This window comes from Cricetulus griseus, chromosome 2 (assembly GCF_003668045.3).
Source record: "Cricetulus griseus strain 17A/GY chromosome 2, alternate assembly CriGri-PICRH-1.0, whole genome shotgun sequence".
NCBI classification, from domain to species: domain Eukaryota; kingdom Metazoa; phylum Chordata; class Mammalia; order Rodentia; family Cricetidae; genus Cricetulus; species Cricetulus griseus.
The window spans coordinates 435726602-435753098 of record NC_048595.1 but is presented as its reverse complement, the minus strand read 5'-3'; the positions used below and the strand labels follow the sequence as shown (position 1 = coordinate 435753098).

General features: G+C 38.4%; 1 long non-coding RNA gene across 1 annotated transcript; it reads right to left on the bottom strand.

The window, feature by feature from the left end:
* Window positions 1–12209: 12209 nt before the first annotated feature.
* Window positions 12210–20928, bottom strand: LOC113833592. Its single transcript, XR_003481569.2, has 2 exons — window positions 16742–20928; window positions 12210–16639 (listed from the first exon to the last, which is right to left on the bottom strand). It is a non-coding gene; the product is annotated as an uncharacterized LOC113833592 (long non-coding RNA).
* Between the last annotated feature and the right edge of the window lie 5569 nt (window positions 20929–26497).

Here is a 26497-nt window from a genome sequence, read left to right as displayed (position 1 = left end):
TCATGTCCTTAAATGTACTCTTGTGCCAGAGTCTTATTAGTGTATAAGGAATTTAGAATGATTAGGTGCCAAAATACCCAGCCCAATAACTATATATTTTTAGCATCATACAGAACCAAAATTCCAGGAACTAAGAACACTCTAGACCTTCCATGGTTTATTCCTTCAGTCATTTCAAACACTGCAGGGGTGGTCTTGTTATCTGCCTGTTCACTCTATGTTTATGGCTCCCAAACTCATACCAGTATACATCAGGTTTGCTTAGCCACCAAATTTTTAGCAAGTCTTGTGCAGATTATTTAATGTCTTTATATTATTTTGTGCTGTTATGGGAAGCCTCCATTTGAAAATCGACTTTGTTACAGAAGCACATATCTTCAATAATGTCTCCAGACAAAAAGCCTTATGGTTAATTTAGTATTTGCACTCAAAGGTACACCTTAACAGGAAGGGCCTGATAAAGGAATGGGAGGAGGCTATTAAATATTTTTAGTCAAATATTGCCTTTGTCTTGTGCAGAACATGTAGAATATGTTCTTTAGTAAATATTTTTAAAAGGTAGAGATGCACTGTTGTAACTAACCAATCCTTAATCAAAATTTCTGAAATTCTTGGTTTTTTTCCATACCTATCAGAAGTTGTTTTCCAACTTGCTTGAATTATGATTTTCCCCTTCTCTTCTCAACCTCTTGTGCAAAAAAAGAAGATGTGGGATCTGCTAATGAACTGAGCAGACATTTTATATGCCTTTTCAGCTATGCAACTTAATAATTGGTACTTGATCATTTGTTTTATTATGTTATAAATGAAATGGTGATGTGTATTAATGTTAGTTCAACCATAGATTTATACTGTCTGGGAATGTGTGGTTATAGTTCTGTGGGAAAAATAATTTGTCAGTGTTCACCAGCTTGTAAAAACTTAGTGAAAGAGTTTCAACATCTAAATAAAGAATGAAATGCATTTGTCACTGAGGTTACTTTTTCTTAAAATTAACTTACTTTGTAGAAAACAATGAAATCAGTTAATAATTCAATTTATGAACAAATTTGTTAGGGTTATGAGCACTGCTGAATACCAAGTGCTTTTTGTTATAAATTTTGCTCTTTAAAGGTCAAGGTAATTTTGAACCAATTGAATGTTGTGTACTGAGGGAAAACAGTTTGCAATGACCTTGATCTTCAAAACTCAGGTCCATCAGTCACTAGTAGTTTCTGATCCAGTTTTCTCATTTTTAAGTAAATTAAATGCCTATATATACTTTGAAATTAATCTGAACCTGAGTATTTGGCACATTTAACATTTAACTTTCAATAATCTGAAAAAAGGAAAAAAATCTTATTTGACATAACAATTCCAGTCCTCTCTCCCTCCCACCCTCCCATTCCCGCCCACCACCATCTCCCTATCCGACCCCATCCACTCCTCAGAGAGGTTGAGGCCATCCATGGGGAGTCAGAAAGGTATGCCACATCAGGTTGAGGCAGGATCTCAACTCCTTGTACATAGGCTGAGCAAGGTATCCGTCCATAAGCCAGCTCATGCATGAGGGATAAATCCTGGTCTCACTGCCAATAGTCACATTATGGGGTTAGCTAGAAACGAGGCACTAGGGGAATCCTCAGAAATCCACAAATATGACCCCAGCTAAGACTCTAAGAAATAGTAGAGAGGCTGACTGTACTGGCCTTCCCCTGTAATCAGATTGATGACTACTTTAATAGTCATCATAGAACCTTCATCCAGTAACTGATGGAAGAAGACACTGAGATCCACAGCTAAGCATTGGACCAAGCTCCCAGAGACCAGTTGAAGAGAGGGAGGTGAGATAATATGAGCAAAGACCATGATGGGAAAACCCACAGAAATAGCTGCCTGGAGCTACTGAGGGCTCACTGGCTCTGGACTGACAGCTAGGGCACTTGCACAGGGCTGAACTAGGTACCAAGCACTTTCTAATCACATGTGTAACACTTAGCTATCGTCTACTGATTGACAGCAAGTTTTCTCTGAAGGTTAGTCATAAAGAGTGATCTTTTGGGAACCTGAACTAGATCTTAAGAGTATAAAATAGTCAGTAATGAAAATATCATCCTTTGCAAAATTATTCTCTAAAATATTCATCACTTCTCAATTACCCACTGCAATAATACTGTGTGATCTTGGGTTGGAGTGCTTATAAAATGTCTAATACTTTGACCTAGTATTACTGGTGCTAATTAGAACAAATGAGTACCTGAATTTGTAAGGCATAATGGCTAGGCTAATGGGTTATGGAATTGAATTATCTGGGCTCAAATACTAACTCTTCATTTATATGAATCACAGAATTTTGAAATTTTCCATTATACTTTAAACTAACCTATTTAACCATTTTTTAGAATTCATTTTTATTTCTATAAAGTGTTTTGAGGGAATAGAAGATGGCTTTGTGGGTAAGAGCACTTGTATGTAAGCATGAGGACCTGAATTTAAATCACACTCTGGTTGACAGTGTTATGCACACACCACATACACGTGTGTACAAGTAAACATACACCACCAACACCACAGTGTATAAAAATAATCAATAAAACAAACAATAAGGTGTTTTGAGCATAGCTCCCTAATCAACCTTTTTCTGCTTGTGTGTACACATGTATGTATGTGGGTACGCACCTGCATACATACATACATGCACAGATGTTAAATTCCATGTCAATCATCTTCTTCTATTTCCTTCCACCCTATATTTCAAAACAAGGTCTCTCACTCGAGCCTGGAGCTCATGAATTTATCCAGACTTGCCTCCTGCCACTACTTTACCACAAATGGCATGAACGGCATATGCCACCATTCACAACTTTTATGCAAGTTCTGGGGATCCACACTGAAGACCTTGTACTAATTTTGTAAGCTGTAACCTTACTGAATCTGAAATGAACATTCCTAGCAGTGCTTTGTAAAATCTGTCTCTCTATATATAAAATTATATGGTGTACAAAACAAACAGGGATGACCCTTTCCTATGGGGAAGGCCTTTTATTTCTTTGCCTTGTTAGTCTGGATAGGACTATTAAGCAATATTAAATAGAATGATCTGGAAGTTTCTTGTAATTTTAAAAACCATACAGTCTGTGCTCAGAGTCTCAGCTACAGTATTCAGACCAAAAAATACACAAGAGGGATAAAAATAGAAAAGGAAGAAGTCAAACTATACCTATTTGCATGTGATCTGATTCTTCACTTAAAGACCTGGTAGAATCTACTAGAAAACACTTGGACCTAGTTAACTCTTATAGAAATCAATTTAAAAACAAAAACACAAGGTTTTAGTTATACACAAAGTGTACTCTCTGAGAAAGAAATTAAGAAAATAATTCCATTTAAAATAACTTCATAAAATTAAATGATTAGGAATATAACTATCCAAAAAGTGAAAGGTTTTTACAATAAAAATTTGAAGATATTGAAAACGAAAACCATATAAGATACTAAGAGACACTCTATGCTTCTGACTTTGCAGAATCAATATTGTGAACAATGCTATATTACCAAATTTAATTATACATTTAATTCAATGCCTAACAAAATTTCAATGTCATAGTTAACAGATCTATAAAACAAGAATTCACTTGGAACCACAAAAGACCACATATGGCAAAAGCTATTTTAAGGACTAAGAACACTTCTGGAGGCATTATAATACCCAACCTCAAACTATGTTATAGAAGAGACAGCATTATATTAGTAAAAATAGGCAAGAGCTTGGTGGTGGTGGCTCACACCCTTTAATTCCAGCACTCAGGAGGCAGAAGCCAGTGGATCTCTGTGAGTTCAAGGCCAGCTCAGTCTACAGAGTGAGTTCCAAGACAGGCTCCAAAGCTACAGTGAGAAATCCTGTCTTGAAAACCAAAAAAAAAAAAAAAAAAAAAACAGGGCCAGATGACCATATTTTTCCTCATGTGTGGAATCTAGCCACATATGTGGAATATATGTACTTAGGTTAATGTGTGCACATGGGTATAGTAAACATGTAGAAAAGAGAATAACAAAGGCTAAGTGTTAGGAGATAATGAGGGGCTGAATGCAGGAAGGGAATACTGTCTCAGTAAAATTATCAACAACATCAAATAATAAATACTAACAAATAAAAACAGTACAAGTAGTCAGTCGTTATTAACATTCTAACCAATCTACCCAAGAAATTTTACAATGCAAATAACATGCTCGAGAAAGAACAACCATATTTGTGTGATATTTGCCTTATATTTTTCTGACTTGAAAATAGTAATATACAAGAGGTTCTCATGAAAAACCTTTACTTCAGATATGCATATGCTTCTATCAGATTTTGACACATATCTCTGTAAACAATTTTCAAAGACAGTGATATTCTTGAAACACAATGAATATCCCCTCTATGGGAGCTTCAAAGTGTAAAGAAGCTTCAAGTATTTCAGATGAAACGGATAAAGACAGCATGCTTCTCTGAGAACCAGACAGCATGCTTCCATTCAGAAGGTCAGCTATGACACAAAGCCAGTCGTTAGCAACAAAGTTTCTGTTAACTGAGACAAACAAAACCCAAAACTATATTGTTTAAAATGTTCAATGAAACTGACAACCTGTATTCTAAGACTTGTGTGAATCCCTATTTCTGCCAAAAGCGATTTTAAAAGGAAAATTCTTACGAGAATATTTCTTTAGCTATTGTGTTGTTGACTGAAACCATCATTTTTACATATTAATCTTGAGTTCCCCAAATACTAAGTGGAAATCTTGTTAAGTTTTGGGGATCTCTGTCCAAATTTGAAATTATTTGTCTATCAGATGATAGAATTAGGCTAAATTTCCATAGAAATGCTTAGCATAAAATGACTGTTAAGCCTATGAATCTACCCCATATTCTCCCATTGAGTGTGTCACTGGCCTGTACACTGCCTAAGGAATGTCACAGGTCGATTATCAGCAACACTGCCCTCTTCCCCAAGGATCCATAAGCTTTTATCTCATCACCCATTTACAGTGGTTCCTCTCATTCCATCCTGGGAATCTCTACTTCTCAAATAGGGGTGCAGCCCTTGAGGCTTAAAAAACACTTTCGATGCTGAATGTATTTTGTGCATATAAAGGTATCACATGGCACCCATTCTCCCAAAGTATTGGGTCTACACAAACAGATAGTATTCAAGAAAATAGTCAGGCTCTGCAAGAACCCAAGGCAATAGAAATCAAAGTATGGACCAGCCATGCACATCAGACTTGATCTTTGTTATTTGAAACTCAAATTCTAAAACTATTATTTCCAACCCATGGAACAGTCATCTTTAACCAGGACACAGGTGATTACATTACTTATAAAAAAGGACGAATCCCTGGATAGTTGGACTAGTTTCTTCACACCCTGTTTATTACCTCAATCCATTAGCATCCATAGTTGGATATATTTTAATGGACATGTTCTACTACCACAAAAGACAATGAACAGTTTGGGTTCTAAGGAAATTAATTCAATTGAAAATCAGAGATGATGAAAGGGAGGGAGATGCATTGTTCAGAACTTAGTTTTGAATGAACTAAAAAGGAAGCAGTATTTTTTCTGCATTGTTGAGTATACTCCAGGTAATTGTAAAATAGTCATAAAACAGAGCTAGAGCTATGAGAAGTCTCAAGGCTGAATATCTAGTGAATAACTAACTGTGCAATAAACGAGAGAAAAGTGAAACAGGACATAGAAGTGTGTTCACTTTGCTCTAAAAGAATGTCTTTATCTGCCATCATTGCTAATAGCTCCTTAGCTAGGATTGGGGCTTTGGTAGCCCCATAGCCCATGGATACTGAAATGGTTAACTGACTTGATCTTGTGTGGGAAACCCTATGGACTGTGGGTTCGAGTGTGCAGCAGCTATGTCATGTCCAGAATATGGCACTTGTCCCATGCTCCAACTCTGGCCTTCATTCTGTCTCCTATGCCATGTTTTTCCCTGAGTCCTGTTAGGGGACAGTGGGTGATATCGATGTCCAATCTGTGGTCAAACAGACATAGTTCTTTAATCTTAATATTTTGGACAGTATCAGTCTGTCTATCAACCACTAGCCACCATAATAAGTCCTTTCTGACCAAGATTGAAAGTGGCACAATAGGACAACTACGTTTTAAACTCAAGGTGATGGCCTGAAGATAGTAACATATAAAAACAGCCACTAATTACCACAGTGCTTGGCAGCTGTAGCTCACCTATATCTAATCTGATTTCCCTACCTGTATGCATCCTCCCATAAAGACCAGTAGGGGAATCTGTTCATCATGGTAGTTTTTACTTTGTGTGACAATCTATTTCTGTCAGCTACATTGCAGAAGAGAAGCTTAGACAAAGTTTTCCCCCTCACATAAAAATACTGATTAGGCTGCATATAAAGATCCAGCCATTCCTCTCTTGGGTATATACCCAAATAGGGCATGTACTTACAACAAGGACATATGTTCAACCATGTTCATAGCAGCATTGTTTGTAATAGCCAGAACCTGGAAACAACCTAGATGCCCCTCTATTGAAGAATGGATTGAGAAAATGTGGTACATTTATACAATGGAGTACTACTCAGCAGAAAAAAGCAATGGAATCTTGAAATTCGCAGGCAAATGGATGGAACTAGAGGAAACCATCCTGAGTGAGGTAACCCAGTCACAAAAAGACAAGCAAGGTATGTACTCACTGATATATGAATTTTAGACATAGAACAAAAGACTACCAGTATATAATGCTCTTCACCAAAGAAACTAGGAAACATGAAGGACTCTAAGGGTTAAATGGTCCCCAGGAATGGAAGTGGCATGAACTCCCGAACTAATTGGGGGCATGAGGGTGGGGGGGGAAGGAGCTGCTACAATAAGAGCAAGAGAAGAGGAGAAGAGGAGAGGAAATGGAGGGGCAGAAACATTGAGTTGGGGGAAGAATAGAGGAAAGAGAGCAAGATGAGAGAAACGATATCAGAGGGAGCCACTGTAGGCCCGAGAAGGGATCAGGAACCAGGGAGATCTCCAGAGACCTACAAGGATGACACGATCTGACAATCCAGGCAATGGTGGAGAGGATAACCTAAAAACCCTCCCCCTAAAATGAGATTGATGACTTCTCTTTATGCCATCCTAGAGCCCTCACCCAGTGGCTGATGGAAACAGAGACAGACATCCACAGATATACAATGAGCCGAAATCGGGAATTTAGTTGAAGAGAGGGAGGAATGAAGAACGAAGGGGTCTGTACTAGGATGGAGAAACCCACAGGAACTGTTGGCCTGAACAAGGGAGAGCACATCGACCCCAGATGCTGTCCAGGAGGCCTGTACAAGACTGATCCAGACCCCAGAACATAGATGTCAATAAGGAGGCCTCTGCACTCCAGGGAGCCTCTGGTAGTGGATTAGTATTTTTCCCTGGTGCAAGAAGGGACTTTGAGAGCCCATCCCATATGAAGGGTTACACTCTGGCCCTGGACACATGGGGAAGGGCCCAGGATCAGCATAGGAAGACTTGGTGGACTTTGCTGAGCTCCCGTTGAGGGCCCTACCCTGCCTGGGGAGTAGTGGGTGGATGGGGTTGGGGGGATGGGCTGGGGGTGGGGGAGAAAGTTTGGGGGTGAGGGGAGGGAGAGGGAGAAGGGACTTGAAATAAGCTTGTTCCCTAACTAGAACTAATAAAATAAAATAAAATTAAAAAAAAAAAAACTGGCAGGGCAGCAAAACTGCGCCATTTATTTACCTCACGAGAAGCTATAAAATGGAATATGGTACATACATTACCTCAACTGGACTACTGATTCTAGCAACACAACTACCATTTGGGATGCATAATTAAGTTGAGGTCTTGAGAGACCTTTCAGGCTATTTCTGCAATCCAGTCCATAAAAAATACATTAACTGTTTTTGTTCAGGCTGTAACATTATGTCATACAACTAAGAAGTCAACCAAGAGATGCTGAGTTGTCGTTTATGCATAATTCTCATTGCTGATACGTGAAAACTAAAGCCTTTCCTTCCACTGACTATGAAGAAGCTGTTTTTTGTTTGTTTGTTTGTTTGTTTTGATGAACCTTTAATCTAAAGGCTCTGGGTCTTGCTAGTAATTATAGAAGGCATATCCTTGTTTTATATCTATATGTCATATATAGAAGGATGCATGATCTTAACCAAAAGGTAAGAAGTGATCAGATAAAGTATCCCTCTTGGCAAACAGTCTGATTTTGGAACCAACCTATCAACATTGATTCTGTTTGTTGGATGTATCTGTTATTCCTACAAGTTGAGTTGATACAAGATACACAGGGAGACAGAAAAATTTCCAACATAAAACAGAAGCATTCTTACTCCATCACCTCTCAGCTTTCAGTGAAAATTAATACTGTGATTTTACATAAAAAATTCTGAATGTGAGCTGGGCGTTGGTGGCACTTGCCTTTAATCCCAGCACTCGGGGGGGGGGGGGGGGGGCAGAGGCAGACGGATCTCTGTGAGTTCTAGGCCAGCCTGGTCTCCAGAGCAACCCTGTCTCGAAAAACCAAACAAACAACAACAAAAATAATCTGAATGTGTTCATACTTCATGTATAATGGCAATGTGCTTTCATCAGCTTATCAACTCCCTGCTTTAACACTGTCTTTTCAGGTTAAATGCACTCCTCAGATTAATATTTTATTTTCATTAGGTTTTATATAAAATCCATGCAAATGCCAAAAATCATTAACCCTTTACATGGATTCCAGATAATTTTTTAAAATAGCAAGGTGATTGTTATTTACTGAAGTCTAGGATCTTGTTTTTATGGTTTGCTGTTTTCCTAGTATCTTAGGGAGTTGTTAAAGTCTTGCAACTTCATCACTTCTTTTCCTACTATTCAAGTAATAATTCCGTTATAATAATATCAGAGGAAATCAAGTGTATTTAGAGTTTTATAGCTATAGACTCCAGTTACTATCAAACTGAAACCATCACAGAACACATTTGATATATTTTACCAGCTAAATATATATGAAATAAGAATATTCATGGCAACAATGGCACCAACTAACAATCTAAGCATCAGAGGAGAGGCTACCTTAAATGCCCTCCCCTGATAATGAGATTGATGACTGACTTACATGCCATCTTACAGCCTTCACCCAGCAGCCGGTGGAAGAGGAAGAAGGCACCCACATTAAACACTGCACTGAACTGGAATCCAGGTGCAGAGAAGGAGGAATGATGAGCCAAGGGGTCAAGACCAGGCTGGTGAAACAGCTGACCTGAACAAGAGGGAACTCTTGGTTCCCAGACTGATAGCTGGGAAACCAGCATGGCACTGATCCAGACCCCATGAACATGGGTATCAGTGAGGAGACCTCAGAAATCTGTGGGGCCTTTTGTAGTAGATCAGTACTTATCCCTAGCATAGGAATAGACTTTGGGAGCCCATCCCACAGAGTAATACTCCATGAGCCTAGACACAAAGATGTGAACCTAGGCTCTATCCCAAAGGATATGACAGACTCTGAAGACTCCCCTATGGAAGGCCTCAGCCCTGGGGATCAGAAAGGGTATGGGATAGGTAGGTTGTTAGTTGGGGAGGCAGAGGAGGAGGGGAGTGAGAGGGAACTGGGATTGACATGTAAAATAATCTTGTTTCTAATTTAAATAAAAATGGAGAGAAAAAAGAAAAAAATAAATGAAAGCACACAGAAAATACATAAATAAACTAGTTTTAAAAAAGAATATTCATGGCTACTTTTACCTTTTCAAAAGGTAATCTACTTCTCAGAAAAGAGTTACTATAGCAGGCCCAGACTGCTTCCTTTAAAAGGTTCTGATTTTGAGGTTGGGCTCTTTGCTAGCTCTTGGCCTAGCTTCCAAAGCTTTCTCTCACTGGCAAGGTGGCTGTGCATAAAGAATGCTCCATGCAATGATTCATGATGGACAGTTTCCCTTTTTAATGGGAACACAGGATTTTGCTGGTTGACAAGTGAACAATGTCTATGTGGCTGCCCTCTGATAACCTTCCATAGAGAAGACATCTCATGGAATGTGCAGCATTTTTCCTACTTTGAGAGAATGTGATCTATGTGACCACACCCAGGAAGGAAGAATAGAGAAGCCATGTGCCTTGTTCAGACTCCTCTGTGTGTTTCTGATTTTTGTCCAGCTGTGCATATTTGCAATTTTGCTGTGATAAACTTTATGCATATGGCTTTGTGCAGGTCCTCCTGAGATTCCCTAGCCAAGCACTGAACAGATGGCATTAGATGCTCTCTAAAATGCTATTTAATTATTATAAATTAAAACACCAAATTTATCTTTTCCAACCCCTCAACACTATGCTAATGTTTTCCCCGATATCATGCATGTTACTTCCTGTTTAAAAATCTTCCATTATGATCCATTCTTTTTCAAAATTCCAATTCTTCACTGGCATTTACTAATTATCTACCCCTCTGTATGTCAGTTGATTCGTTCTCTTGCTGAAAGGCTTCTGTCAACCCATTCACCTCAGTGGAGAATTGTACATTATATCCACGCACCAGATTGGCCTGCCTCTTCTCCATTCCCTTGAGACTATCTACCAAACAAGCTGAGGTTTCTGCATCTCTCACCATCCCTACTGAAATAGAATTTCCCAGCTTTCATTCTAGAGGTCACATATCTTGATAAATGCAGGAAGAAAGTAGTAGTTCTCTCCCAGACCAACCACTGGCAAAGTAAAATACACCAGACTGATTTAAATCAGTCAGGACTTATCCCTAATGGCTGGAAGAAAGATCTGAGCATGTTGGTGTTGAAAATGTAGGAATTATGTTAATAGTGAAAATGGACTTAGTTATTGAGTAGAGGAATGGGTTGGACCATATAGGAGTAGTGATTCAAAACTAGATTGGAGTGAGGGGACCAGCTTCCAAAGTTTCTGCTTAAAAGTAAGTTTGTTGGGACCAGAGAGTTAACTTTGAGCAACATCTAGCATTTCATGTTATTGTTTCTGCTACTGCTCTACAGACCATTAACATGCCTGCAAAGATCAATTAGCCACATAATGGTAAGCCTGCTTAAGATCAGCATCATCTGTGTCTATATGAAAAAAATATGCACTGTGTCACTGGCTTGACTAGAACTGTCTGCCACAGAAAGGATGCAGTGTGGAAAGATGCCTGTCTTTCAAAGGTAAAGTCAAAGCCCTGGATGATCTTAAGCAGTAAAATGTTGAGAACTTTTTGAAATGCCAGTCTCTGTGAAATCCACTGGAGCGAAATGCAAACCACTAATTCAAAAGTAACACCACTAAATGTAGCATTCGGGAAGAGACAAGGAATAAAAGCCTCAATTATTACTTTTATTGGATTATACATTTGTTCTTAATTTCTGAGGTCAATGCTTTTCCTCTTGTCTCTGAATATAAAACAATTAGGAATTATCCTATGTCAACTAGGTTTGGCATCATTGCTTCTCTCCATTTTTTCTTTTAAAATTTTTAGGTAAAATATAATAACATCATTTCCCTGTTCCCTTTTTTTCCTTAAACTCCTCCCGGAGTCCATTTTTGTTGCTTGTGTGCATTTAACTTCAGAGAGGACCACTTTGTATTTGATAACCAATTAAGTGGCTCATCTCTTGGAAAAATTAATTCTCCCTCTCTCAGCTGTATTTAGTGACATGTAGATCTTTATCTCATGATGAGAACTATGAGATTTCCCCTTCCAAATTAGTGTGTCTATTGTTATTGTCATTGTTCTTCAAGCATTTATTTGTGTGTGTGTGTGTGTGTGTGTGTGTGTGTGTGTGTGTGAGTGTGTATGTGTATATGAATGATGATCAAGCATTTATTTTTATAATGCTTGAAGAGAAGTAGAAAAGGAAGTTATGTCATTCAGCAAATTGTTTCTCAAAAATTGTTTCTCAAAAACCACAAAAATAGCCTATTCTGAACAATGATCAGTAATTTCGAGTAATACATATTTTCATTTTGATACAATTTTCTAACATTAAAACCAAATATATGATACGAATTGTGCAATATATATTGTTTCATTAGTGCTATGGTTCATTGAGTTGAAGTGTTATACTAAAAATATCAGATTTTTGATGGAAATCTCTAGATAGTGTGTGTGTGTGTGTGTGTGTGTGTGTGTTTCAAGTTTCTTTGGGGAATGTATAAAAGTGATTAGGATAGAAGATGCAACAATAAAAGTTGAACCTCTTCCCAGAAGTCACTTGTGCTGGGCTTTCTACAAATTTTAATATTTTCATTATTGTAGGACAACTCTCAGAATTGTCTCTATCAATATCACTTTACAGAGAAGAAAGATCAAATTCAGAAAGTTAACAATTTACATTGATAGCATTTATCAGTTCAAAACATAGATTTAAACCAAGATTGATGTATTTCAAAGCACTTGATTTTACTATCCTAAATGGCATTCATTCTAACATGGTATGGCCACCAACTTTTTATATTATCCAACACAAGTCCCTTTTAAAAGATGAATTTCTGATTTTGAATCTGGTCTGTTCCTTATATTTATTCGACTAATAAACATGCAGTAAGCACTTTCTCTCTGCAAGTTACCAAGCTATAATTTGAGGACAGAGGATGGGAATCACAGTGTCTAGAAGTAGATGGTATGTATTGGGAGGTTCAAGAAAACATGTATAGGAGAAAAACACCTGTGAGTGTAATTGCCCAAAGAGAACTGATTATGGCTGCCAAAATCACATCTTAGAACTGGCAGGTACTCACAAGGCAAGAGAGCAAACTGTGAATAATGATCACAATTGTGAATAAACAATAACCACCTGGAAAGATAAAAGATGAAGATGATAGAATCTTGGAAAGATTGGAAGTGAATAATAGCACTCCTCTTTCTGAATTGTGAAGACTTAAACAAGAACCACCCCTTCCCATGTTTATCTCTTGGGCTACATGATCATGAACATTTGTTTTTATAAAACCAGAAGACAATGTATTCCTATAAGCTGGATATTTGTATATCTACTTAAAGCTCACATATTGAAACTAATCACCACTCTGATGGTTGATAGCTGACACCTTGCCCCTTCTATAAATAGCTGCAAGACAACACCTGCCACCGTGATTAAAATTCTATGTATGGGTTATTGTAGAAGAGAAAGTTAATGAACTGAATAATAGATTGAATAGTGTTTACAGAGCATAACACAACAACTGAGATGGGAAAATGAATGAAAGATTGAGGGAGGATAAGAGGATAGCTTCAATATGCTCTATATTCAGAATAAGATAAAGGCACTAGTGTGGGTGATATTAATATGGCCAAGAAAGTCCTGGAGAAAGATAAAGACCAACAGGCAGAAGATGCATGCAGGATTAAGAAAGATAGAATGTGTTTTATTCCACAGCCTCTTTCTTAATTCACATCCTCTGGGTACTTTACACAGGCTTCTCCAGAAGAACATAGCCAACAGGACATACATATATTTAAAAAGGAAATTTATTATGGGAATTGACTCATATGGTTAAGAAGGCCAAGAGGTCCTATTGTTTGACGTGTGTACCCTGGAGACTGAGAAAATCCCATGAGGTAATTCAGCCAGTATCTGAAGTTCTGAAAGCCAAAGGATAAAGGCACTTCTGTTTAAGAACATGAGAAGGATGCTTCAGCTGAATAAGGCAGATCAGTTTCCCCAGGACTCTAGGACACCCACTCACACAAGAAAGGGAGATGTTTTTACTCAGTCTATCAATTCAAATTCTAATATCTTCCAAAAAATTCTCTCACAAGCCCACCTAGAAATTATGCTTTCTGAGGACACATTAGCACAGGAAAATTAACAAATTAATCATTACACCAAAGAAGTGTTTTATTAGGTTAGTACATATGGAGATGGGGACTACTTAGGTGTAGTAGCTCATTCCTTTAACCCTGGCATCAGGGAGGCAAAGGAAGGCAGGTCGGTGTCTGTGGGTTCCAGGTCAGCCTGGTCTATATAGTGAGACCTTGCCTTAAACATGAAAAGGAAGGGAAAGGGGGAGGAAGGGAGGAAGGGAGGAAGGGAGGAAGGGAGAGAGGAAGGAAGGGAGAGAGAGGAAGGGAGAGAGGGAGGGGGGAGAGAGGGAAAATGGGAGGGGCATAACTGGGAATACATCACTCAAATACACAATTATCTCTCTCTTCTTCCAGATTGAAACTAACCTGTCTACAAAGTAGATCTCTCTGTTCAATGATGCTTAAAAGAGGGAAGTGAGCTTGCCTAACCCTGATGTGAGAACTGGAGAGATTATTAGCTGGTATCACTGCAGTGGAAAGCAACTCTGATGATATTAATATATCCTTGAAGAGACAATGGAAGTTATTTATCTCTACACCAAAAGTTCTCCTCTAGACTAAGTTAAAATCCCATGACAGTCTCTCACACATGAATAGAAATAATATAGTAAGAACACTGATAACAATACTTGGTAAAACTCCCACATGCCTGTATCAATGGGCATATGGTACAGCCATATAATAAAATACTATGTGATTTTAATATTCATGATCTACATTGATTTGTATCAATATTTATAAAATGTTAAAATAACATATTGAATAAAATATCATACCATTAGTCAAGTTTTGTAAAAAAAATGCTCTACATATTTAAAGTTATTAGTTTATGGTCATGCACAAGTGTGGTAAAAGTAAATAATTTAGACATAAAGGGCATCTTCATGATTGTGAGTGAGAGTTATTTCTGGAGATGTAGAAGTTAAATTTGAAACAGACTCATTTTCCTGTGTAAACATGCTTCCCATTTTTGTCTTTAATGAGAAAGCTTTTCTGGTGCTACCTACTCCTATTTACACATTTCTAGAAGCAATCACACTTGTTTCCATTCTCCGCCCCATGCCTGGACTTCCCAGGGAGAAGCTATTTAACTCCTATGTGAACTGGGGAATGGATGCCTGCCTCCTTGTCCCAGCCTTCTGCTTCTGAAGGTCACATCTCTGTGTGGTGTGCTTCTGAGCTGACTACCAGTGAGTGGTGGAATGAGTCTACTCAGGCGGGGAGAGAGATACTAGGAAACTCTTTTGGCCCCTGGTTGAGTTTAGCTCTGCTATCATGCCTTACTTACAGTTTCATCCCCCATATTTCCCCTCTCAAATTTTTCAGGACTTGGAAACAGAAAATTGCTAGCAGCAAGCCTTCTAAAACACTAAGATTGCCCAAGACTGATACTCAAGAGTATAGGATTTGGCATTCTAAGTCTACTTATATGTACGAGGGGTCAATGAAATAATTTTTATAACTAACCATTAATACATAATTACAAATTCAGTAATACAAATGACAGCAAATATGCCAATTACCACATTAGCTCTTAATATTTCTATGTCTAGAAAGCTTTCAGTGGCAAACCATTGTTACTCTCATTGTTCTCTTGAGGTCACTGATGACCAACTATGTGAATGAAGAGATGTGTCTCACAGAATAATCTAGCCCCAGATCTATTGAACTTCTGTAGCAACTAAGCCTAAGATTTAACTTTTCCCTAAGTCTCAGTCTTTGGGGAAATCACTGGTTATGAAATAAAGGACACTTGGGTTTTATCACTAAGTCACCAACAGTCCTTTAGGAAGCCAGTGGCAAGCAAACAGCTGCTCTTCTTTTCATGTGTGTTAATCCCTCTCATGACTGCCTGAAAGGTTTTTCATAGAAGAGCACACATCGGCCAAATAATTCCATGTTAGAATACAATTGAGTTTCATATTTTACCCTTCTTGTTTATGGCAACATTACATAATACTCAAGAAATATGTATGGGTTTTATTATAGTTCCTGGTAATTTTGTGATGGGATTGAGATGCAAAACAGTGCTATCATTTTTAAACACCAATATAAAGTGTGAAAAATAAAAATATTTAAAAAAATAATATTTAAAATAATACTAGTTGCTTGGCTATTGATTTGTGGAGATGTATACAAGAACTATTTTATTACTTTGCAGAACATATTGTTTCTAGACCCTTCCCATTTCTGGGGTCCTAAAACTGTTTTGAATGTGGTTTTGTTTTCACAAGTGCTAAAATAAAGTGTAGGTGTTAGAATTTCCTGGCAGTTGCAATGGCTAATTATCTGTGCATCTAGAATGTGCTAACAGGTCAACCACAATGACAATTAGTATGCAAAATATTTCCTTTAGTGTTCTTGCTGCTATAAAATCTCCATATTAAACATCCCTGCTTCACTCCTTGAAGGACACAATGACCAGGGCTTTCAACACACAATACAGGGATGTTACATTACAAAGTTCAGAGAAACCATTCACAGTCATGTTGAGGTTCATGGAGACATTTATGTAAACTGTATAGTGACAGGTCCTTCCTAAGATTGTGTTATGTGCTTACCCTCCGCTGGCCTCCTTGTCCCCATTCCAGTCTCTTCCAGCCCTTTGAACAGCATTCATGCTGGCTTTCATTGTCTCCTCAAGCATTGCAATCTTCACCCTTCCTTATGGATTCTGCACCTCCTGCTCTGCCACCCATTCATTCAATAAACCTTCTAAAAGTGCCTTAGACGTGCTCTGTGCTATGTGGAACTCTAGTCCGGTCTCCAAGCATCCATGATGTTCTAGTGCAGTCACCAAGCATTCATGATGTTAAGCAGCATTTTCTTCTTGCCTGCATAGCAGAAAGAGTTTCCAGTGGGGCTGGAGAGATGGCTTGGCAGTCAAGAGCACCTGCTATACTTAGAGAAGACAAGCAGATGACTACCATTCTTACCTCTAGTTCCAGGGGATCTGGTATCCACTTCCAGCCTCTGCAGGCATCAGATACATACACAGCGTACAAACAGACATGCAAGCAAAACACATGTGCATAAGTAAAAACTAATAAGTCTTTTAAAATCTATAAAGCTATAGACTTATCTTTCATGAATCTGTAAACAAGTCTTCACAATCAACTGAAATAATCTACAAACATATATTCAGAATGCAAATAAAAGTAAAAATCAAACACGGTATAAAATATAACACTGTGGTTTACTATATTTTTGTCAGTATTTGTGGAGAAGAAAGACCACTTGAGGAAAGAATGTGCATGGTGACTAGGACCCAGGAACTTTGGGGAGCTCTGTACATCTGAGGACAAATGGTAGAAGATCTTCCATAAAGTTCTTACTTCTTGAGGTTCCACCTAGCAGAACCACTCTGGAGACCAATCCTAACATGTGGATCTTGGGGTGCATACAGAATGCTTCAGAAAGGGGTTGTGGAATTTGAGACCTAATTTTTGTTATATCTTTTACCCACTTCCTGTCCCATTTCAGAGAGTCCGCTGTCCCACATGCTCTTCCTGTTTCTATCCAAAGCCCAGGAGCACCCAAAACAATGTATCTGTCTGATCTTGAGCTGGAACTTCCAGAGGAGCAATGAGACAAAGAAAACCTTTTCTCTTTAAAAACATTTTTATATGGGTATGTTGTTATAACAACACAAACTCACACACACAAATGTAACAGAAAGATCAGAGGATAATAAAAAGTCCATGCTGGAAAATACATAGTATCTGTCTAGCTCTTCTGCATTCTGATGTTCTTTCTCTCCACATCTGTGTTAGTTCTCAATTTCTGTTTGAGTTGTCCCCACATTGTCCTCTGATGTTATGGATATATCCTGGAAGAGCAAGATTTACCTCCTCAGAGATTGTGAACCAAAGGGAAGATGCAGTTTGCCTCTCAGGAACTATATATCAAATGTAAAAATAGACAATTTCGTTTGTTTTGGTCAATCATTCTTAATCAGACTACTTAATTGGGTAATGAAAATCCTTCATTGATATACTTTTTTTTTGTTTTTTTGAGACAGGGTTTCTCTGTGTAGCTTTGGAGCCTATCCTGGCACTCGCTCTGGAAACCAGGCTGGCCTCGAACTCACAGCGATCCGCCTGCCTCTGTCTCCCAAGTGCTGGGATTACAGCATGTGCCACCAATGCCCAGCCGTTGATAGACTTTTAATTGTTAAATTTGAATTTATGGCTTAAAAATCATAACCAAACATTGAATACACTTGTAGAAACATTGTTATCTTTTAGCTCTTGGATGAAGGAACATATATTATATATATATATATATATATATATATATATATATATATATTTGTTCTTGAGGCAGGATCTCTCTGTAGTCCTTGCTGTCCTGGAACTTATAGTGTAAACCAGGCAGGCTGCCTCCTTGCTAGAATTAAATGTGTATGCCACTACCACCTGAGTGAGGAATATTTTTAAACAAGCAAGTAATGACTAACAGGAAAACATCAGTAGATTACATTTTTGCTTTAGCACAAAAAAAAATGCCTCAATGACAATAAAAATATAAATTACAAGTTATGCACACAGGTTAAAAATAGCTATAAATTTTAAATCTATATAATTATATATTATATATAACTATAATATATATATGGGAATGTGGATTTAGCTTTGGGGTAATTGTTTAGCACATTCAAGGTTCTAATTTGGATCCCCAGAAGAGAAAACCATGGAGCAGACACTAAAGTATTCTAAGATTCAATTTTAAAGCATAATGCAACTGAAAGGATGGGAAAAAGACAAAAAAGCAATTCCAGAGGAAAAAGGAAACCCCTTGCATAAGAAATGAATAAAGGAATGTTCAGTAACATAAATGAATAATAACATTACATTAGTGATGTGGGAGGGGTCTCTGTTTTCTGAGCTATATCCCATACCCTACAACTGGCAAATCATAAGAATGATTGCACTTTGAGAAAGTACCACATTATCTTTTTTAAAAAATAATCTTTGCATTTTACATACCAATCTCAGTTGCCCCTCCCTTCCTTCCTCCCACCCCCCCACCTTCCTCCCATCCCACCCCCTATTACTCCTCAAAGAGGTGAGGCCTATCATGGGGAGTCAACATAGTCTGTCACATCACATTGAGGCAGGACCAAGGCCCTCCCCCTTGTATCTAGGCTGAGCAAAGTGTTCCTCCATAGGGAAAGGGCTTCAAAAAGCCTGTTCATGTACTAGAGATAAATCCTGGTCCAGTTGCTCCATAAATTGTCCAAGCCACACAACTGTCACCCACATTCAGAGGACCTAGTTCAGTCCTATGCAGATTCCTTGGCTGTCAGTTCAGAGTCAATGAGCTCCCACTAACTTGGGTCAGCTCTTTCTGTGGGTTTCCCCATCATGGTCTTGACTACTTTGCTCATATTACCACTCCTCCCTCTCTTCAACTGGACTCCAGGAATCTGGCCTGTTGTTTAGCTGTGTATCTATGCATCTGCTTCTATCAGTTAGTTACTGGCCAGTTCAGTCACCCTCTCCACTATTGCTTAGAGTCTTAGCTGGGGTTATCCTTGTGGATTCCTGGGAATTTCCCTTTTAAGATTGAGTATTCATATATCTGAGGCTCAGCAATTATACTTCAAGAAACAGCCAATAAGAAGTTTGAGTAGAGACACTATAATAAGGGAAATTGAAGTAAAGACAACAAGGATATTCAATATCAAAATGTCAGTAACATTAATTTGTCACCATAACAAGCCTGGAGCTAGATTCTATCTCTAGATAGATTTAGGTTCCATTAAAGGACAATGAATGAGCAAATTACTCATAAAGTGGAATATGAGACAATTGTCACAATTAACAAATTATGATAACATGCAACAAGATAAAAATGTTAGAAAATCAAAATGGTTTTGAAAAACAAATATCAAATGATCAAGGAAGGATAGACTTATTTCTTAACAAATATAATTTATAAGCAAATAGAAACAAGAGAATGTATGTGGCTTATGCCATGTAGATGGAGGAAGCACAGACTGGAGAATTAGTATATCTTGGTTGCATCAACAACTTAAAGTGGCATGCTTATCAATACTTACTATAATATTTCAAATGAGTAGGTTGATGAAAGTGGTTCATGGGTTTATTAAATGAAGAAACTTCCATGAATCTAGTATTATGATTTCACCCATTCAATGCCTCTCACAAAAAAAGAAAACACAAAAGTAAAAGTACCTTTATGAAGACTAGACACAGACACTGGACAAATCAAAGGAGTACGGGATTCTAACTGAAGGAGATGTAGGTAAATTATGAGGATTGTTTAGAATTTTCCAAGGTAAACCAGATGGCTTTACCAGTACTGGGCATACACCAAGATTTCTTATCTTCTCTCTCTCTCTCTCTCTCTCTCTCTCTCTCTCTCTCTCATATTGATGTTGTACATAGAGCCTTCAGTAAATAGGCAAGCTCAGTTTCAGCTGGCCTTATGGATTTTTTTGTTGTTGTTTACCTCAGTCTCTCAAATAGCTGAGATTACAGGCTTGTGCCACCAGGCTTTCATATTATCTCTTTTAATCCTTGGTACTGGGAATGTTTTCCCATTTAACAGATAAGAGAATTGTTCAGAGTTTATTGTGTCCTGCAACCCACACTAAAATGTAATTTTAAAACACCTTTTGAGATGCAGATAGAACAGAATTTTTATGGAAGCACTTTTGAAAGGGGATAAAAGGCATGAATTAATGAGAGTACCAACATGAGAAAGAAGGGGCTTGTGCTGATGTAATAGGTGAAATATAATGAATGGGATGTTGGCAGAGTTGAGGGAAAGAGCAAGGATGCCATCAACACATGCCATATTTCTCCAGCACTAGTGAGAATGGGTCATTTTAGCATCACTAGGCCTGAGAAATAGGTGAAAGAAATGGCAAAAGTCAGCTACCTGAATGATACTGTCACAAACAGATACAGACCAAGCACAGAGTATGTGGTGGTTCTAGCCTCCCCTGCCCTGAGACTCCTGCCAACATCCTGTTACGATAAATATTTCTGCCAAAAGCTGCCTGAGCCCCACAGCCATGTGTGTGCTTTACTCCAGCTGTCTGCCCGAGTTAGGCCCAAATGAATACACAGAAACTTGTATTAGGTTCAAAGCTGCTTGGCCAATGACTAGGATTCTCATTTGTTAGCTCAGTCTCAATTACCATACATCTATATATTTTATGGGACTTATCTTATCGGACGCCTTATTGGTGTCCCTCCTTGCTGGTGAATCACATCGTGCCACTGGAGCAGGAGCCAAGGGGAAAGAGAGCGACACTTCCTTTTTCCTCTTCTTAAATATGAGTCTCCTTGCTATGTCACTTCCTGTCTGGAACACCACTTCTCTACTACATTTCCCAGAATCCTTTTTGACTCCTAGTCCAGCCTAACCTGCTGTCTCATTGGCCAAGCAAGTACTGTATTTATAAACATACACAGAAGTATTTCCCCCATCAACATCCCCCATTGGCTGTGAAAAATGCAGCAGTGGCCAAGGGATCTTAGTCAGGTAGTATGCAGGTCTCATTCCCTTTGGGGTACTGAAAAGGAAGAAAACTTCAGGAGAGGGGATAGTGAAACTACAGTACAGTTATATTAAATTTTTTCTCTGTCTTGACCATGGTTAGAAATGTATTAATTGATTACCATTATATAAGCAAAGAATGTCAGCTGTGGAGATGGCTGAGCAAAAGCTGTGGCTGGACAAGCATGAGAAACTGGTTTGCATCTTCAGAATCCATGGCAAAGCTGGACACAATTTGTCTGTAATTCTAGTGCTCGTACAATGAGATGAAAGGTGGAGACAGAAGAATCCATAGAACTGGGCAGCAACCTATGCAGCAGCATAAGACCCTACTTCAAACAGGTGGAAGGTGGGAACTAACACCCCAGCATTGTCCTCTGGCCTTGATGAACATGCACTTACACACACATGCACACTAGTACACACACACACACACACACACACACACACACACACACACACACTCACTCATGCATACAGGAGGAAGGGTGGAGAGAGAGAGAGAGAGAGAGAGAGAGAGAGAGAGAGAGAGAGAGAGAGAGAGAGAGATTTAAAAATAAACATGTGCCTACAGACAAATGTCATAGCTCATTATTTCTAAGTACATAACACATACACACACATACATACATACATACATACATACTGTATCAATGACAAGTATGAACTATTGCATGTGCTATTCTATTTTTAATCTTGACATTAGTGAAATACAAATGTTTATAATTCTTTGCTTTTCTTTTTACCAGAATACAATATGATGGTTTAGTAGAATGGAATTAAAAAGATCAACCTTGGATGTGTTTTATGATATTTACTTAATTTTCAAGAGGAGAATAGTTAATATAACATTTATGCTTTCAGCCATGACCTTGGAAATTAATGAGGGAAAGCCTTACATTATTCCATTCAGCAAGAAAAGGCCTGATCTGTCGTGTCTTTCCCACCTAGTCCATGGTGGCATGTCAGGCAGGTCTATAGCTTTCTGACAACTTTAATAATCTAATTTTGTGCCAATGCATAAAGAGGAATATTTATCTACTAGAGCTGCTTTTCACCTCTAGCTCTAAGCTGCCATCTACACACAGCTGCAAACTGATCTTATTTGTGGACAATTATGTGGGCAGAGGCATTGAGATATGATGGCTAGAGGATGGGAGCCATCTAGTCAAGACCCAATTAATAATAAACTCTATGAACACACACACACACACACACACATACACACACACACACACACACACACACACACACACACACACACCACTCACACACACAGACATACAGATTGATAGGTAGATAAAACGTTAATATAATCAGTAAAAAAAATTGCTCTCATTGCCACATCAAAACAATTGTTGACTTTTAATTTGACTTTTAATAATATACATGTGAGTTTCAAATGAACATATATTTTTGCATTATCTCTTCTAAAAAAAAGAAAGAAAAGAAAATCAGATCTCACCAGAAGCCAGTTTGGGGAAACTTTGAGTCACTTTGACATCAAGTGTAAACCATTTCGAAGAGACTGACTGGGAAGAAGACAAAGATGATGATGGCTTAGTATCTCCAGAGACAACATGAAGTCATTGGAATGTTTTGATCATGGTCACCAAGACCGGATACCTGTTCTAAATCAGTCAGTGAATCAGTCAAAATCTGTCTTCCAGCCATGTTGTCTAAAGTCTGACAAATGAAACGTGGGCATATGATGAATTCCTTAGAGGGTGAAGTTTAGTGAGAAAATGTCAGAGATACTTGATGACCTTCTGAATCAATTCTGGAGAAGGGAAGGCCTTAGCAATTGCAGAAATTCTAGAAGTTATTATAAAATTGAGCATTTAAGATTTCTAAAAACCTCATTGTTACACATAAGACTTCTGTCAGCTGTTTTTAGATCTGTTGCTATAAAAGAGACACTTCATAATTAGAATGACTAATGCATGTTCCTCAATCACGAAGGAGCATGGAAAGGTGACATACAATTTAATGGCTACTGACAAATATAGAGAAAGAAGTCTGAAATGCACAAGGTAAACTGTCATTTGCAATATGTAAATTCACTACTCTGATAGGCTACCATACTGGTGTAAAGTTTTCTTCTTTAAGAATACAGCATTTGGGACCAGGCTGGTAAATCCCACAGAAACAGGTGGCCTGAACAAAGGGGAGCACATGGACCCCAGACTGCTGTCTGGGAGGCCAGCATGGGACTGATCCAGACCCCTGAAGTGGATGTCAACAAGGAGGCCTTGGAACTCTATGGGGCCCCTGGTAGTGGATTAGTATTTTTCCCTGGTGTAAGAAGGGACTTTGAGAACCCATCCCACGTGAAGGGATGCTCTCTTGGCCTGGACACATTGGGGAGGGCCTAGGCCCGATACTGGATGATGTGGATTTTGGGGAGCCCCTGTGGAGGGCCCTAGCTTCCATGGGGAGGGGGGGAGAGAAGGAGTGGTGGGGGTTGGGGGAAGGGGAAGAAGAGGGAGAAGGGATTGACATGTGAAGCAAGCTTGTTCATAATTTGAACTAATAAAAAATAAAAAAAAGAATACAGTAATTTCCTTTTTGTGTATGCATTACCGTTACCATTTATTTTACCCCACACACACACTAAGTCAATTACACATGAAGTTCAAAAAAGAAAAAAATTCCCACCTTCATTCTTTTCTTCCCTAACTCATCTTATCAATTTCATTTTTGAAATATATCAGATAGTGTTAAAAAAGTGGTCCAGTCCAGATGTTAAGATGTCAATCACATCACAAGCAGAAGTATACCAATTATTTTGTGAATTATTTATTCTTCCTCGCTCTTTCTGTATTTTCTTACTCCTCCACTTCTAGTTTCAACAACAAGTAAGAAAGAGAATTAAAGAGAAAGAAGAAATTTCTTTTCTAATTACTTATGTAGCTACTGGAGTCTGTACTTGGCACTCAGGGTCCTTTGAGCGATAGACACCCAAGGACAAGTTTTTCTGTGAGATCAAAGGCTGGGTTTTCATTGTGCTTGCCTCTGCACCATTTTCTGCCACAATAAAAGTGGTTTTTGAGCACTATCTTATCATCAGTTTAGCTCCCCTCTCTTGGAGTATAACCCACTGCCTTCTATGCTGGGTTATTCTCATGAAGGCAGATTACTCTTTTGTTGAATGAATCAGTTGTGTTTTACCACAACCAAAACCCAGGAAGTCGTCACTATTCCCAACAGCAACACAAAGGCTCCCTGTGTGTTCCCTGTTCTTAGCTGCCTCCAGAGTTCTCCAGAGCAGGGATTCTTCCTTGTCATTTGTGCAGAGCCTGGCTCTTCAAGATGCCCATTAGGTTCTTAAAATTCTACACTAGGCACTTTGCCACAGTATCTTCACATGGGCATGGGTGACTTTCTTCTGCACACACTTCTACTCTAAAGTACAAGTAGGTTTTCAGTCCTCACAACCCTAGTCTTCCATGGTGGTTCTCACAAGAGCTCCACCCACGTGTCTGCCTTGCTCCATTGATGAACTTCCCTGATTGGTCCGGTAGGGCATTGAGAGTTTTCGAGTTCCTTTGATCAGCTACTCGTATTCCTTCAGGTGAGCTCTCATGTAGCCATTTTGCCTGAAGGAACATCTCTCACTGTTTTTGTTTGTTTGTTTACTTTCAGTAGAGTAGAGAAGCCATTCTATTGCCTTCAAATGTGAAACATGTTAGAATGATTTATGACAGAACAAGTCTAATTTCATGATTTCTGTTTTCTCTGTGAAAGAAAAGATGAGATTCTCATGAAGGCTATCAGAGAAGATGGGAAGGGTATACATGTAACAGAACAGTGATGATTTGAAAAATATTTTTGTGAAAATGTATAAAAACTGAAAAATAATATGGGAGAACACATCAGGTTATATAAATCATTGACTACCTACTGTGTGCCAAATGTTACTAAAACAGTGGCAAGTGTTCTGTCAGCTACTCACAATGCCACTCTAGACAGGCTGAGCCTATGTGATCCTTGGACTGTTCACTCAAGTTATCTGCTGTTGCATTCTGTGCGTGTGTGTGGTGTGTGTGTGTGTGTGTGTGTGTGTGTGTGTGTGTGTGTGTGTGTGTGTCCTGATTTGGCTCATACATGGCTTTTGTTAGACCACTCTTGTAAAGGACTGTAATTCCCATTCTCACAAAGGCAAACCCAGCACAAGGTTTCCTAATTGTAGGCCAGCAGTTATACTCAATGCCCTCTCTCTCTACAGGTAGACTTGTTTACATTTAGCACTCAGATACACATGGTTTTCTCTTCTGAAATTGTTACTTGTGCTTACAGGGAAAGACATAAACAATTTTATACATACAAATATACATATTCATACATACACATGCACACATATACAAATATGTAAGTATATATGTATATAAAATATACATATTTTACCTATTAGGCTGACAACTTGGCACATTGTATGGCATACTTATTAACTTGGTTGCCAGTTCTGATGATGTGAGTTTATCTCCAAACCTCCATGTTGGAAGGAGAGAACCAACACATACAAGTTGCCCTCCAACCACCACACATGTTGTGGTATGCATACACACACACATACACAAATAAAATACATAGTTTTTAAAATTTAAAGTTATCTATTGTGCATTTAGGCATTTGTCACATAGATTTAACCATGTTAAATGTATCTTAGGGAGATAATGTAAAAGAAAAGTTATTTTTTCAAAAGTCCATGAGTTGTTCTAACACCATCTTTTGCACTGGCCCAGAGGTATTTATAAACTCAACTGAGCTTACCTCAGTTGCAGCTATTTTTAGTCTCCTAATTCCCTTTCCAATTGCTCATTCCACAGCTTGACATCTTTAGAAATGTTCTTTAGGTGGGCTTAGAGTACCTTATAAAAGAGAAATGGGCTTTATAGTTTTCTTTTTTCTGGTTTGTGTGGATTTCTCACACCTACTTTCCAGGTCAATGACAACTATGTCAGGCTTGTGCTGTGACTACTCATGATGGCCAATGTTTTCCTCATTTGCTTCTGATGAAAACTCAGTGATGCATATTTTCAAAAGCAGCATTACCATACTGACACACATGGAGAAGCACAGGAGAGCTTTCCTGTTCCTTTCTTGGATGCAGGATACTGCTTTTATAGAAATGCCATTTCTTCCTGGTTGACTTCCTT